This window comes from Hippoglossus hippoglossus, chromosome 8 (assembly GCF_009819705.1).
Source record: "Hippoglossus hippoglossus isolate fHipHip1 chromosome 8, fHipHip1.pri, whole genome shotgun sequence".
In the NCBI taxonomy this organism is placed as follows: domain Eukaryota; kingdom Metazoa; phylum Chordata; class Actinopteri; order Pleuronectiformes; family Pleuronectidae; genus Hippoglossus; species Hippoglossus hippoglossus.
In genome coordinates this window covers 14,233,886-14,249,997 of record NC_047158.1, presented here as the reverse complement: position 1 = coordinate 14,249,997, position 16,112 = coordinate 14,233,886, and positions in this window count along the sequence as shown.

Sequence of the window (16,112 nt, the reverse complement as noted above, 5' to 3'; positions counted from 1 at the left end):
ACCCGCAGGTCACATTAAAGACTCTGTCCTCACGTGTTTCCTGGACAGTTTGAGTAAATTGGCTCAAAATATTCCACCAAAGCACAACCGTGTTTCGCTGCTGTATCAAAACAAGGTCAACTGTCACGGATGCAGACTGCACAAAGACGAGCCGTCTCCTGTACTCAGAATACAGAGTTCTGAGGCCTGTTGACCCCTCACACCTTTGCCAGGAAACGTTCAGTCCCCTGTCGCCGGCACACGTCTCTGCTAATGACTCGCATCCACCTCCCTCAGGATTACGTCTTTGTCAGAGGCCAAGGTGCGAGCAAAACAATATCCCACTAACTGTGTTCTTCCGTTGTTTAATACAGGAGGCACATTAGGTTTGTACTGACGAGCTTAAAGACATCAGCGACTTGTGTCCAAAAGAACGTTCCGGCTATAATGTCAGGTGCTATTTCCATCATTTGAAATATGCATTTATGGGTGAATTCACTGTTTATTTTAAATCAAGTCAATTTGACATGGGGGCACAACATACAAGGACAGGAAATGAAAGCAATTGTTTTATAATGTGGCAACAAAACAATATTTGACTGTTCTTATGCGTCAATGGGTAAAGAACTGTCTCCAGGCACATTCATGCAAAACATAAAACTGAGTTAGGGGCAGGCGGAGGAAAGGAAATGTGACTTTATTTCAGAGATGTACTCAAACTAAATGTCAGGCCAGTTTAGAACATATAAGCCTTAAGTGAATAGGAACACTGCTGTTTTATTTGCATTTAAACTGTCTCATAAAAACACATTAGGCCGTTCAGAGAACCCGACACGTGTTACCATAAACGTCACAGTTGTTCAGATTTAATAGAATTTGTATTTTCGGAAATACACAGAAATCTAATTTGTGAATGTTTGGCTTCATGCTTGATTCAAAAAGCTGCAAATAAAGAGGACAACACAAATGATCTCATTCATCTGAGGCTCCTTAAATGTCCCATGTGTTTTGATTATAAGATAATGTTGAGGAATTATGAGGATGTATATAAAGAGAGACAGTGCAAATCAGAGATATATAAAAATCATTAAGTATGGGAGGGTTCCCGATCTTTCTTCAAGAGCAGGGTCTTTCATTTTGAGTTCAGATTTTGTAATGTTTTCACTCTAAACCCTTTGCTTGTGCTTTAACTTGCTCTGCTTGTGTTCAATTTCTGTGTTTGCACTCGGATATTTTGTTGCTTGGACTAATTTTGAGCGCTCCAGCTCTTCTCCTCATGCTCACACTGCTCCTGTGCATGTGTGAACCATCTGTTCTCTGACTTCTTGGATTTGTTCTTCTGGGCTTGGATTCTGTACGAATTGTGAAGTGTGTGGTAACCTGAATAATTACATAGAATCATATAGAATAATGTTCTGATGCTTTTTAAAAAAATAAAATATTACTCATGCATGTTGTATTGAATATTTGTTTGACGATCAGTAGACATGATTATTATGGAGACTGTCTCCTGTGCACAGTCTCATTTGATGAGCTGCACAAGCTGCTCTCATTCCATCACATGCAAGTATTAAATCATGTTATAGTCAATTTAGTACAAATTGTACATACTTTACTTTACTAACAGATACTTTCCAAAGAATACTGCACGCTGCCAGTGCTTTGCATGGATAATCCATCACTTATTTATTTGCCTCTTTTCCCAGTCACTATTATTGCTGCAGCCGAAACGCTGACATAAGGGAAACTGATTTCAACATGGTTTTTCAATCGGCTCATTCAGATGTGCTTAAAAATCTCAGATGTGAAAGATTTTTCCAATGAATAAATAATGTACAAAAAAGGCTAAAGATTAATTGACTGATTATTATGTATTATTATCACCTATTCAATTTGATGGAGTGTCCTTCAAATTTCAAGGCAATGAGATATGAGGTCAAACACATGCATCAGTCAGAAAAAAACTATAGCATGCATTGAAAATGTATTTTAAAGCTATTTTCCCGACAGTAGAAGGTTGGAACTAGAATACAAAAACAATCAATCAAATGGCCAGTCGACTCATCATTGACGTAAAGAAACCGTGCATTGAAGTGTGTTTCACTCAGTGGGCCTAATTCAATACTGAGAGGGAAAATACTCTAACGCTTGTGTAGGTGATGAAAACAACGTTTGCTCCTGGAAGAGAAAACCGCTCCGACCACATCGTCACCACAGGAGGAGAGAGCTGCCAGAGAACACACACAGACCCAGAGCCGATGCCTCCGCACTCTCCAAAGTAACCAACCACTGGAACCAGCTCAACAGCCTCCAAACTCAACACCTAATGAGTAATGACCTCATGCCCCATCAATTATCAAAATAGCTCCCTGCTCAATGGCAAATTGTTTTTTTCTTTTTAAGTGGTCTGATGAAGTAGATTAAAAGTCAAGTACACAATATTTCCTCTCCAGACTATGACAGAAATAGATGCATGCCAGTGTCGGACATCTGCAAGTCATCCATGTGTGAGAACATGTGTAAGACTGTGAAGTCGTCAGGGTCATTAAACAGTTCGCTTTAATTATGTCCCACAGTTAATTTGTGCAAACGAAGCAGCGGCTGTTTTATTTTTAATTCACTGTTCCAAAGTGTAAATCTTACCAAAATGCACACAATGTATCCGGACTTCCAGGTAATTATCATGCATGCTGCCTTTTCCAGGCAGCTTAGTTAATGTATGTGATCTGTTGGAGCTTTAATGTGAATCTTTATATAATGGCATCCCCTGAGAAAAAACAAGGGGGGAAGTAAAGTACAAGATAAACCTCCAGCGGTGACCTCCTTCAGACAAGCTGCAGATCTGCATGAATGGACTCTGCTGTTTTTCATAAACCTCAATTCAATCTCGAGTCAAATTGAGAGCAAAACAAGTTAATTACAGCATTAGAATTAAGGCCAGTTCAGTTTTAAATTCTCCCACTGAGCTCTTTTTCACTCTCTGTCGTCACAGTCAGGCCTCAGCGACAGGGAAACCAAAGGTAACAGGGTTCAGTATCACTGACTCAGTGTCTGGCTATATCAGGTTGATAAGCAATATGATTACCTTGGTCCACTAATAGCTTCTGAATGTCCACTGATGTTATTAGGGATCGTGATGAATGCAAACCACCACAGCTCAGACATCATTTTTGTTCCGTGGCTTAACTTCCTGCTGAACGAACCAAATGTACGGAAATTAAAGCAAACGCTAAATTTCCCTGACAGGGTAAATGGCCCTCGAAAAATTTGAATGTAACATTTATGCATGTCTCCCTCTTTGCAGCTGTTGTTATAATGGATGTGGGAGTCATGTCTGACCTTTTCTGAGGAGGCTGCATGACGGAGGCACAGTGTGCCGATACCCTTTGTTATCATGGGTCCTTTGAAAACAAAATAAGACTTTTCAAAACTACTTTCTTCTCTGGTGCCAGAGACTAATGGTTTTCAGTGAGAACAAAACCTAGATCCTGCTTTATCATTATCATTAACAACTGTAGGAGCAGAAGCCTGTTCTGCACCATGGACCTCTTTTACACAAAGACTAGCAAATACACAGAGGTTTTTAACACCAGTATACTAGTACAAAAGGGCGATTGCCTCCTTTCCCATCGCCAGAAGAGGAGTTTGGCTTTTTGCTTTTTCCCAGATGCGTCATGTTCGACATCACAAATGCACCAGAAACAGAGAAGCTCTCTCACCTCGCTGCCATGATAGTGTTGCATTTTACACGATACAGAGCAAAAAAATCACTGTTGTTCCCTAGATGTAAAAAAAGTACACAAGTGTTTCTCCCTATTTATGCGCCAACATCTGGCAGTTTAAAGCACGTTGTCAGAAAAAATATCAGCCTCTAGATGCCAAAACAAAACAGGAAGAAGAAATTGGCTCGTTCAGCCGGGTTTGTCATGTTTCCATCACTGCAGATAAAAACCATTGTCTGCTGTGTTGGACCCTGGGAGTGAACGCTGATTGCATCAATTCCTAATGCAGACAGGGGCCAGATGTTAGTGAGTTTTTTGACTAGTGAAAAATGGTCTAAAGATTACATCTGCTTTTCAATTAGAGAAATTCTAATTTAATTATAGAACACAACGATAAATGCTAAATCATTTGGACAACAGCATTTGACATATGCAATAGGGACTAAACCCTGGTTGAAAGAATAGTGTTTACATGTAGCTACGTGACACATTCTGTGCTCAGACTTTAGGAAAACACTGATGTGTAGAAGCTTTTCTATGTATACAAAATCTGACTGATGATCTGGTCAGCCAGTCACAAGATTCACTATCATCCTCATGTGTCTTTGGGACGTCTTCTCACTTTGGGTTTCACTCCTGTTTGTGTGAAGATCACTGTTCTGGCCGACTGCTAGGGGCCCGAGGCTGGAGCACAGAGGCTTAAATCCACAGTCAAACCTCAAGGGAAAAGCCTGGCTCCCATGGTCCATCCCACAAACTTATCTATAATGCGAAACCTTTGCTCATTCTCTCGACTTTGTCGTTGGTCCAAACCAAGGAGATTCATGAAAGAGGAACAGGGACATATTGCTGTTGTCAACTGATCCAACCTGGAAACTGAAAACGTGGTTATTTCCCTGTAATTATAACTTGAATGAATGAATGGATTTGTGGCTTCTTTGTTCCACACATTTGGTTCTAATGAGCTAATTTATAACATTTTGGATAGTGGCATGGCAGCACCTGCTTCTATTCAGGATCTGCAGCTCTAAGTGCAACCTGTCAAGACTGGTGGTGCTATGACTTGGATAATAATGGCGTGGTTCATGATAGGACACACTGGCTAAGTTCTTACCCCTGGAAGTTACACTGGGAGTGGATCTATGTCATCTTGAGGATCCTAATGAACGTTCCATGACTTGCAGTTTACAGTGATAATGGTAATATATCTATAATCCTTCAGTTCATACAAAACAGTGTCCTCGATATAAAAATCCATAAATTCTTTCAGCAGTTGGCTGAAACAATGTAAATAAAGGTGGATGATGCATCTCCACTTCCTGTTGTACAAAAACGAAGCGTCATTCGGAGACAGAGTCTCTGAGTAGTGATCGTTTTGTGGAGATACCACCAATACACACAACTGACTAATCGCGAGTTAGTCTCAGCTGTTAATCATGTCTATTCACCTTGTTTTTCTAACCCAAAACCAGACTTACCGGAAAGAATTAGCATTTGAATATATATGAGTGTGATAGGATCTACCTAAAATGACAGAAACCATCTTTGAGAAAAATGTATTTGACATGTACTTTGACTTTTTTCTTTGCCACATGTCCCATCCACTAACATGGAGGAGGTGGGGCTTTAATGGCTGATACTGTAGCCAGCCACCAGGGGGCGATGTAGATGGTTTGGCTTTACTTTTGGGTGGCTGTTATGTCATCCATCTTTAGACTTTTAGTGGACTGAGGGCAGACTGGACACTACGGTGACATCGAGGGTTGCTTTCGTTCACTGGAGACAGCGGTTGGCCGAGGATCGAACTTCGATGCTGAACTTGCATTGATCGAGATCAAGATGGTTTGGCTTTGCTTTTGAGGAGCTGTCATGTCATCCATCTTTATAAGCGGCCTATAGCTGATATTACTAGCAAATTCAGATATAACTACCTTGCTATTAAACTAACATGAGTTTGTTGAAAATGTCCCCAGCTGATTGTCACATTTTCCCAGTCGACTCGTTTTAAAAGGTGAATACTGTAGAGGGATCTTAAAGGCCCCTTTTTATTTAGAAGAAGCTGGTGGCTGAATGCCGAGATGGAGATCGATGCACTATCATCTGTCCTGTGAATCCAATAGTGCGACTAATCCCGAAGGAAAGCTTAGTGAAGGAGGACTCAGCGGCTGAAGGGAAGGCCAAGGACTACCAATTACAGGAGAAGGGGATTTCCTCCAATGGCTCCAGGAGGTTGCAGATAAACGCCACCTCACCGCCGCCCAAGAATATAATGATGTTCCTGCGTCCGAGGTGAGGCTGTGAGAAGTGTCGGCCCCCCACCCCTGGCAGAGAGTTCAGCAGACAGCAGTGCTCATAGCAGTTATTACACCGCTCTGCTTGAGAAATGCCAGCTGCACATATGCGCTTTGTGTCTGCTCTGCGTTTAGTTTGTGTGCAGCGAAAGAAAAAAGTGCATCCAGATACTCCATGCAAAATGTCCACTACAGCAGATTAAATTACGGCACTATATGAATCACTGGGACGTTTGTTGTCCCACTGGCTCTTAGAATGTGGAAACGTAATGCAATCGAATTAATCTCTATTGCATTAAATTGTTAACAGCCGTATGCAGATACTAGTGTGGGAAATATCATTCCCAGCTGATGTTTTTTTTTACCCAGACAGTTTTAAACATGGAAATGCGATTTAAAGCTAATATCTAATAAACTTTCATAGCCGGATGGAGACAGCTGAGGTTAGGGTCACTGTTTAAATAAACATTGTTTTCTCAGCATATGTTTTCCTTTAAAGGCTGCAGAGGAGTTGAAATTGCCAAAGTAATTTATATAACATTAAAAAAACATTAACAACATATAACATTTATATCAGTCTAGGATCTTAAATCTTTAATATTTTAGCCATGTTTGAGATGAGAATTAATCAGACCGTATGTAACAGATCAATCCTGTGACATATAAAGGTAGCAATTTACTTTTGTGTTGACTCCCCATTAAGTGTGTTGGAGCAGAAACCTTTTGCTAATGCCTCCGTCTCACTGGCGTGTAATGGGGTTGAAATGGCGGTTCTGTGTTTTGGATCAAAAAGTTGTCAACACTCTCTTCAGTCTATACAAAGCATGAACGTACACAGTGAACATCTTAATCAGGCCAAATCGCAGCTATGAATTATGTTTTCCTCATGTTCAAATATGGTGATATCCCAAACATCTGGTATGTAAATCATTCAGTTTTTCTCCGATTCTGTTTTTGTTGTAAAGACCGCTCCAAGATTGTCAGTCAGTCAGTTCACAGCTTCAGTTTGACTTCTCCGTTTTTCTCTCATCCAGGAACAGACGTAGACAGAGAAAGAAAAGAAAGAAAGAGGAGCTGAATTCATACGTGTGTGTGTGTGTGTGTGTGTGTGTGTGTGTGTGTGTGTGTGTGTGTGTGTGTGTGTGTGTGTGTGTGTGTGTGTGTGTGTGTCTGTGTGGGTGCACACATCATTAACATCATTAACCGTCTCCCCAGTGGATGTTTTGATGGTCAGTCTGTATCGGTCAGTGATAGAGTGCCTGATAAAGAGCTGGATGCGAACATCAACCTGCGTCTGTGGTTTCACTACAAAATGAAAAAAGGGGCATGGACTGAAGAAGGAGTAGGCAGACGTATAAATCTTACATGGTGTGTATTTTTATTAACACTACCTGCCTACACTATGCCCTCATGCTGAGCTCCGTGACAACCACTGATGATATCTGCCTCTCCGTTAGATGACTTTGTGCACAGGTTTGACACGTAGCCGTGGAGCCCAGCAAAGGTAACTTCAGAGAGTCCATTACAATCTATCAGAAGAGCTGACTCACATATTATTTAGCATACAAATGAATCTCTCAGGTTGAGCTAAGGCTAGAAAGCGAATCTGTCTTTTTTCTTTAATTTTACATCACAGACACAGCGTCCGGAACCCTGGAAACCGCCACCATCACTTTAATACTGACAGTGATGTTGGCAGTAAATAACCCATGGAATAATACCAGGTGCCTTTCAGGGCTGAGGAAGATGAACTGTGCGTCAACAAAAGGTAGTACTCGGGAGAATGATAATACTTGGGACACCAATATTAAACGATGAGACACCACAAAGCCAAATGCTGCTGCTGAACCAAGACTCACAGCTGCTTCCTCAGAATTGAAGAGTCAAATATTTGTATTTTCAGATGAACGTTGCTTCACCCAGCTACCTGCTGATTGTCCTCATGTGAGCAGAATCATTCTCATACATGCAGAGCGATCAACAAGCTAGTGACCAGGAAGCAAATAAAGGGATGTTGTTTTATTAATTAATTCTATTTATTTTTTCCATCTTTATATACAGTCTATGGTTTTGCCCATAGACACTTCAACAAGCAGACTGAAGGAGCCTGGGATTGAACCACTAATTTATGGATCAATACAAACCAATAAACAGCTCTTACAAACTTTGACACACTATTTTTCAGTGTAACACTCCCCCCAGAGGGCAAAGAAGAACGCCTCATATCGAAAAGTGTAATCAACTGGTGTAAGAATTTATTAGCTGATACTAATTTCAAAGACACTTTTCATTTTCCCAGGGTCTGAGGTTATTAACCTTCTTTTTGGCATCAACCCTCAGATCATACGTACCATAGTTACAGCTCATGACAGGTATTGCACCACAGCGGTGAATATAAATAATTCAAATCATCTGTGTTTGTAACACTGTGGGAGACAGATAAGAAGATACAAAAATCATACATCACATTGCATTTTCACCCCAGCGCCTGATCTGGAGATGGGGATGCATGAGTCACTTTCATTTTGTGTTATGGCTGCAGAGGGCGGGCCATGAAAATGAAATTTCTGAGACAAATGGCGGTACGTGACTTCCTGTCTGTACTTTTTATTAGTAGTATATTTTTTAAGTGTTGATGACGAAGCTGCAGAGGTTCGACGACACCTGGAAATGCTAAGACAGACCACGGCAACTTTTAGGAGTCTCTTCCTCACAAAACTCTCAGATGACGATCACAGCACAAAAATGATCCTCAAGGAATATGAAGACTGTATGTAAAGCTCTATCAAGAAACGTGTGCATACACTTTTGACAGGCAGGAGCTCATTACCAGTGAAGGTGACATCCCCCCACGTGACATGCCTTCAGGCTCAGCTTTGCTGTGTCTGTTAGACAGTGACACACAGTCTGCAACAGGCAGACACAAAAAAAGACACATCGAATTATGTAATTCTGATTACAGCCAGTGGCCAGAAACAACTGTCTGGGTCATAACAAGACAGCTGCAGGGACGAGATGCACACAAGCTGAATGACACAGAACACTACAAAACACGAACAAGAAATAGCAAAAGGGAGAAGAAGTAAGTGAACTATGTGACCATAGACTGTAAATAAAGATGTCCCCACTTCCTCCTACCCAGTAATGCAGCCTAAGTATCTCCAATATGAACGCTGTTTGGAGATTCCTGCACAATAGGAATCTGGGGATGGAGCCGCAGTAGCGAGAATACACGCAGACACGTGCGTAAACAATCGCGAGTCAGTCTCAGCTGTCGATCGTGATGTTTCGCCCCTTTATGGTGTTTATTTATAGGATTAAATGACAGAAAGAAAAATGAACACTTGGACATACATCAGTGTGATAAGAACCACAACATGTACTTTTTAGTTTGGTACATGTTCTGTCCACTAACATGGAGGAGGCAGGACTCATGAGCTATACTGCAGCCAGTTTGGTAATTTAGATGTAGACAGCTCTCAATGAAAAGATTTGGCCGGGATGTGTTCAATTGCTTTGTCCTGAGCTCTCCCAGCTAAATCCACATCATCCAAAGCAAATCATCTCAACGCGTCACCCTCATAACGATTATCTCGATTTCAGGGGAAATTGCTCCATCAAACTTTATTGTTGAGCATAAAAAAATAGTCAGCCTAGAGATAGTGAAGACAAATCTTAATCTATCTCTGAGCCGATCCTAAATTTCACAGTGCAGCAAAACCAGGCAGCAAAAACAAGCTCTTCATTGAAATTTAAATACTTTTTCATCAGGGTTACAAGAGTCTTATTGAATGATTTATCATTTCAGTGCTGAAGAGGCAGATTTGACATAAAGTTTGAAGGCACGGCAGACTACTGTATGCAGCCCAGCAGCAATACAGCCCTGCAATAAACATGAAACATGCTTTTTTTTTTTTCGGTGAATAAGAAAACATGTACAAATACGTAAACTATTTTTTTCTACATAAGTAATCCTTCATCTCTGTCTGAAAATCTAAATATATCCATTAAACCCGGACATGCTCCAGGTCAGCTGGGTTCCCATGTGAAACACACGATGTCCCCGTCTGTTCCTGAGTTGTTGTGTTGGGTTGTGTTGCTGTTGAAGAGCGGCCAGAAAAGTGTTGGCGCTGAACCTTATAATCTCTCAGTGAAGTTGAACTTTGGCCATCGTCACCTCATTTAATCCTTCTAGTATCCTCTAGTTATTGCATTCATTGTGTTAATAGCACCGTTCACATACTTTGTCTGAAGGCCCTTTACATAAGAAGGTCAAAGCCTTACAATGTTGTGGAGAAACAGTTAACACTATGTGCAAGCACCTGACGACAGTGGAGGGTTCTTTTGGCAGGAAGAAACCTCCAGTAGAACAGGAGTCCAGGTGGGGAGCCGTCTGCCTCGACCGGCTGGGGTGAGAGGAGACAAATGAGTAATAATAATAATAATAATAATAATAATAATAATAACTTAGAATTTTAAAGAGCCTTTCAAGGGACCCAAGGACGCTTTACATATTTGAGGAAGAGATGGATGGAGTTGGGAAAAGAGGGGTAGAAAGAGTAGAGAGAGAGAGACCAGGAACAGCTCCGTCAGACTACATCATACACAAGTATGTAGGGTTGTATAACTATAATAAAAGAGATACTTGTCATTATTAACTTAACTACATCTATGACAGTAACAATAATAGCAGCCATGTGTCGAGCCACAGGCCAGCTGTCTCATCTTGTCTCATCTTGTCTCATCTCGTCTTGTCTCGTCTTGTCTCCTCTTGTCTCATCTTGTCTCGTCTTGTCTCATCTTGTCTCATCTTGTCTCGTCTTGTCTCATCTTGTCTCGTCCGATTTCTCCTTCTGTCATTCGTTTAGATGATGAGGGTCTTTTTTTTCATCTCAATCCCCAACATGGATTCACGACACAGACGTGACACCCAAGCAATCACACTGATAACGCAAACCCCATTAAAGTTTCTTGTCATATTTTATTTGGTCTTTGACACTTTCACCTCAAAGGATGAAAAAACGTTTGATTTTCCGTCAGTAAGATGTCCTGAATTATTATAATAATTTTAAATGATGCAATGTTTGCAAAACATGTAAAGATTTTGTATACTTTGCAAAGTGAAACTCAACTTGTATTATTATTATTATTATTTATATATTAATTAACCAAATGGTTCAATGTGGTGGACAATATTTGTCAAATTATAATAACAGTCAATTACACAATATAATTTTTAAAAGGCCCACGTGTACGACCAATATGATACATAATGTTTTGCCAGACCAGAAAAGTTTTTGAGCGTATTGACTCCCTCTAAAATACATCAATAATGACAGGAACAATAGAGTCCTCACACCATCAGGTTCTGATTATAGCTCCCTATTAAAATGGTAATATCAGCAAACTAACATTAAAATCACATTCAGTCATGGTGCTGAATTTAGGGAGAGTCAATTCAGTAGCTGTAGACCTGAGGTAAAAATGCCTCCGTCATTAACTCTTAAAGCGTCCAAAACTGTTTATAGATTTTCATAATGGGAGCAATTTAGGCACACCATTGCCAAAGTGTCTGTTCAACTTATTGAAATCTTCGGAAATTGGGTAAAAATGAGTCATCGCCCGTGAAACAACAAGCTATTCCGAGAGGCGTTTTCATCAGGAAAAGAGACGGTACTAAAACTTGAGACAGTAACATTTTATCAAGCAAGCATGTAAAAATAAAAACACCCAAGAATGGTCAATGAGACCTAAGTGAACCATTTTATTAATTTCCATAAAGAGAAATTGTCCTCCAGTGCCAGTTGAATTAAAAAATAAATTAGCTTCATCTTTTATTTTAATTAAATCCGTAGGGTGTAAACAGGCTACTGCGATGGACAAACTCATTCCAGGCCAACTTCATTTAAATCTGCATTTTAGTTTGTCATAAAGACATTTTGGAAATAGTCCAGCCTCATAGTACTTACTCCAATGTCCCTGTGCTGAGAACTGGCTTGACTGCTGCTATCGTGAATATGGTTTGTCAGCATCACAGGATTCAGCTCAAGCATGTGTCAGAAAGTTCAAACAAACATCCGTCACAAATAGATGCAGCGGTCTCATTATAACGTTGTCAAGGTCAAAAGGTCAAAAGACTGGATATCTTCACTCTTATCACTTGAGAACATTAAATAACAAGTGTTGATGAGTTATTTCTTATGTTCTCGCTCACGTGTTTTGGTTCTTAGCTGTGACATGATTTTAAAAGTAGTGCAGCAGTGGTGCCAACGAGCAGCCTGACACTGCAACATGTCTGTGTGTGTGTCTGTGTGTGTGTGTGACAGTTGACAGTAACCCGGTCAAAGTGAGAGCAAATGCAAAACATGAGCAAACTGCTACAGGATGTGATACATGCAGATATCTGTGATGATAGACTATATATACAGTGCCTTGCATAAGTATTCACCCCCTTTGGACTTTTCTACATTTTGTCATGGTATAACCACAGATTAAAATTTATTTCATCGTGAGTTTATGTAATGGACCAACACAAAATAGTGCATCATTTGGAAGTGGGGGGAAATATTACATGGATTTCACAATTATTTACAAATAAAAATCTGAAAAGTGTTGAGTGCATATGTATTCACCCCCTTTACTGTGAAACCCCTAACAAAGATCTGGTGCGACCAATTGCATTCACAAGTCACATTTGCAAGTCACATAATTAGTAAATAGGGTCCACCTGTCTGCAATTTAATCTCAGTATAAATACACCTGTTCTGTGACAGACTCAGAGTTTGTTGGAGATCATTACTGAACAAACAGCATCATGAAGACCAAGGAGCTCACCAAACAGGTCAGGGATAAAGTTGTGGAGAAATATGAAGCAGGGTTAGGTTATAAAAAAATATCCAGAGCTTTGAACATCTCTCTGAGCACCATAAAATCCATCATAAGAAAATGGAAAGAATATGGCACAACCGCAAACCTACCAAGAGGAGGCCGTCCACCCAAACTGAAGAGTCGGACAAGGAGAAAATGAATCAGAGAAGCAACCAGGAGGCCCATGGTTACTCTGGAGGAGTTGCAGAGATCCACAGCTGAGGTGGGAGAATCTGTCCACAGGACAACTATTAGTCGTCTACTCCACAAATCTGGCCTTTATGGAAGAGTGGCAAGAAGAAAGCCATTGTTGAAAGGGATCCATAAAAAATCCGAAAAAAATCCTCTTCTGGTCAGAATAGAGGGAAAGATGGATGGAGCCAAATACAGGGAAATCCTTGAAGAAAATCTGATGCAGTCTGCAAAAGACTTGAGACTGGAGCGGAGGTTCATCTTCCAGCAGGACAATGACCCTAAACATACAGCCAGAGCTACAAAGGAATGGTTTGGATTAAAGAATGTTAATGTCTTAAAATGGCCCAGTCAAAGCCCAGACCTCAATCCAATAGAGAATCTATGGCAAGACTTGAAGATTGCGGTTCACAGACGGTCTCCATCCAATCTGACTGAGCTTCATCTTTTTTGCCAAGAAGAATGGACTAACCTTTCCATCTCTAGATGTGCAAAGCTGGTAGAGACATACCCCAAAAGACTTGCAGCTGTAATTGCAGCGAAAGGGGGTTCTACCAAGTATTGACACAGGGGGGTGAATACTTATGCACCCAACAGATGTCAACTTTTTTGTTCTCATTATTGTTTGTGTCACAATAAAATTTATTTTGCACCTCCAAAGTACTATGCATGTTTTGTTGATCAAATGGGAAAAAGTTTATTTAAGTCTATTTGAATTCCAGTTAGTAACAGTACATAATGGGAAAAAGTCCAAGGGGGGTGAATACTTATGCAAGGCACTGTATATATATATATATATATATATATATATATATATATATATATATATATATATATATATAGAGAGAGAGAGAGAGAGAGAGAGAGAGAGAGAGAGAGAGAGAGAGAGAGAGAGAGAGAGAGAGAGAGAGAGAGAGAGAGAGAGAGAGAGAGAGAGAGAGAGAGAGAGAGAGAGAGAGAGAGAGAGAGAGAGAGAGAGAGAGAACTAATTCAGTCTAAGACTTAACTGCACTAAATCCACCCTTTGAGAAAGTTATAATGTTCACATTGTATTGAAACTGTTTTGGAAAATTGTTGATTTCACTTTATGATCATTGTGGAGGTTGCTGTTTGTGGCACTGTCAAACTGAATTGTGTTACACAGAGAGGAGTTTCTGTTATTTACTCTACACTAATGCATATTAATGGGCGAAATAAGAGAAACACTCACACAGACTCAAAAATCAACAAAAACTGAACGTTATAACCTTCATAATGGCAGTTTTTTTTTTTACAGGACTGCTGTATTAGTTTTAGCTCTGTGTACCGAATGATCTGGCATCTGATCGCAGAATGTGGTAAATGTTTAAATGTACATCCTGCTTGATTAGAATCAACCACATTATGCTGCAGATGATTCATATTTCCTGTTATTTTACATCCATATTGGATTTTTACATTACGGTTGGAGGTATAACGTACATCTACTTTTTTTTGCCATTGCAAATAATGAGTCTGAAAAACACTGAGTTGCCTAATTCGATTTTCGCAAAATATGTAAACCGTTTAGTTGCCCCCTGGGATGTTTCTCTGCCAGTACAGTTCTCATCTCTCAGTTGTGTGTTGTGTTTTCTCAGTGTATCATTGCAAAGGGACTCAGATGTAACAATAGACCTTCTTCACTGACGACATTTGACACGTCACAGTAGGAGAAGCACAGATGTGAATAATAAAACAATGGCTGAATTCTATTTGTCTGTTTAAGTTCTCTTGGGGGTAAAGGCTGCATCTTTTAAAAAGACCCGTACAATTTCAAATGAAGTCATATTTAACTTGGTTTTAAACACGTACCTTGTTGTAAACCTCCTTGGTTTTGCTCTTCTTACATTGTAAGGACTTCAAATATGTATCCTGCCCTAATACACACAACTAAGGCCACAGATCTCTGGATCCACTTAATCAGCATTGAAAAAATATGAGGAAACTTTGCCTAAAATGGCTGAATCAGGACGAGGTACACAACAGATGCTTAACAAATAAGCTGCAGACGTGATGGTGAGATCACACATGTCTTTTCATGGCAAGTGTCAAAAACAGCACAACCAGCATCAAACAGCAGCGTGAAAGTTACAATTTAATGAAAAGAAGCCACTGTTAATTATGTATATTATGTTAAGTCAGCATTTAAAAAAATCTACTGATTTCAATGTCACAGTTCCACCAGATGGTGCATGTTCTTCGTAACTCAGGCTCCATCTGACAAGTGAAAAAGACCAAGGAGGAAACATTGGTACAGGAATCTAACGACTGGTTCTTTTCATGCAGACATCCCTCAAACCTAAAGGGGTTCACTTTTGTTGATTTCACCTTTTAGTCTTATTACAAACTACATGTACTCTATCTTTACAAATTAAACATAGGTCTATTTGTGTGTTCGTCTTTATTAACCCACTTTAGAACATTTTCCAGCATAAACACTGACCCGGTCTTAATTAGATAAAACCTCATTTCTGAGGTCCTGGTGAAGGTTAGGGATACGACTCGGGTTAGGCTGTCCACAATGAATGGAAGTCAATGCAAAGTCCCAACAATGGAAGCTGCGCAATTGTGTGTGTGTTTGAACTTGAGCAGATATCTTTGTGAGGACCACTTTGAACCTACGGAGTGAGGACAGCAAGTGAAAGTGAGGACGTTTTAGTCAGTCCTCTCTTTCTGACCCACGTTGAATGGGCAATGCGAATGTTAGGCCTTGGTTATAAGTTTAGGGTTAGAATTAGGTTAGACAGTTAGTTAAGGTTAGGGTAAGTGGCTAGGGAGGGCTTTATACCAATGAGTGTCCTCACTAAGATAGAAGAACGTTTTGTGTGTGTGCATAAAACAACCACTCAACCTGTCAGAGGTGAATAGAAGAGATCTTATGACCTCTACTGGACAGCAGCAGTAAAACTCGAGATAAGAATACCCACTTCTTCCCACGACAGATTAGAAACAACACAACAGACAACTTCATCTTCACATTTCTTTCTTATCAGTTTTAAAGTTAGCATATTCAACATTTAGCAAAAAAAAAATCAACAAGATC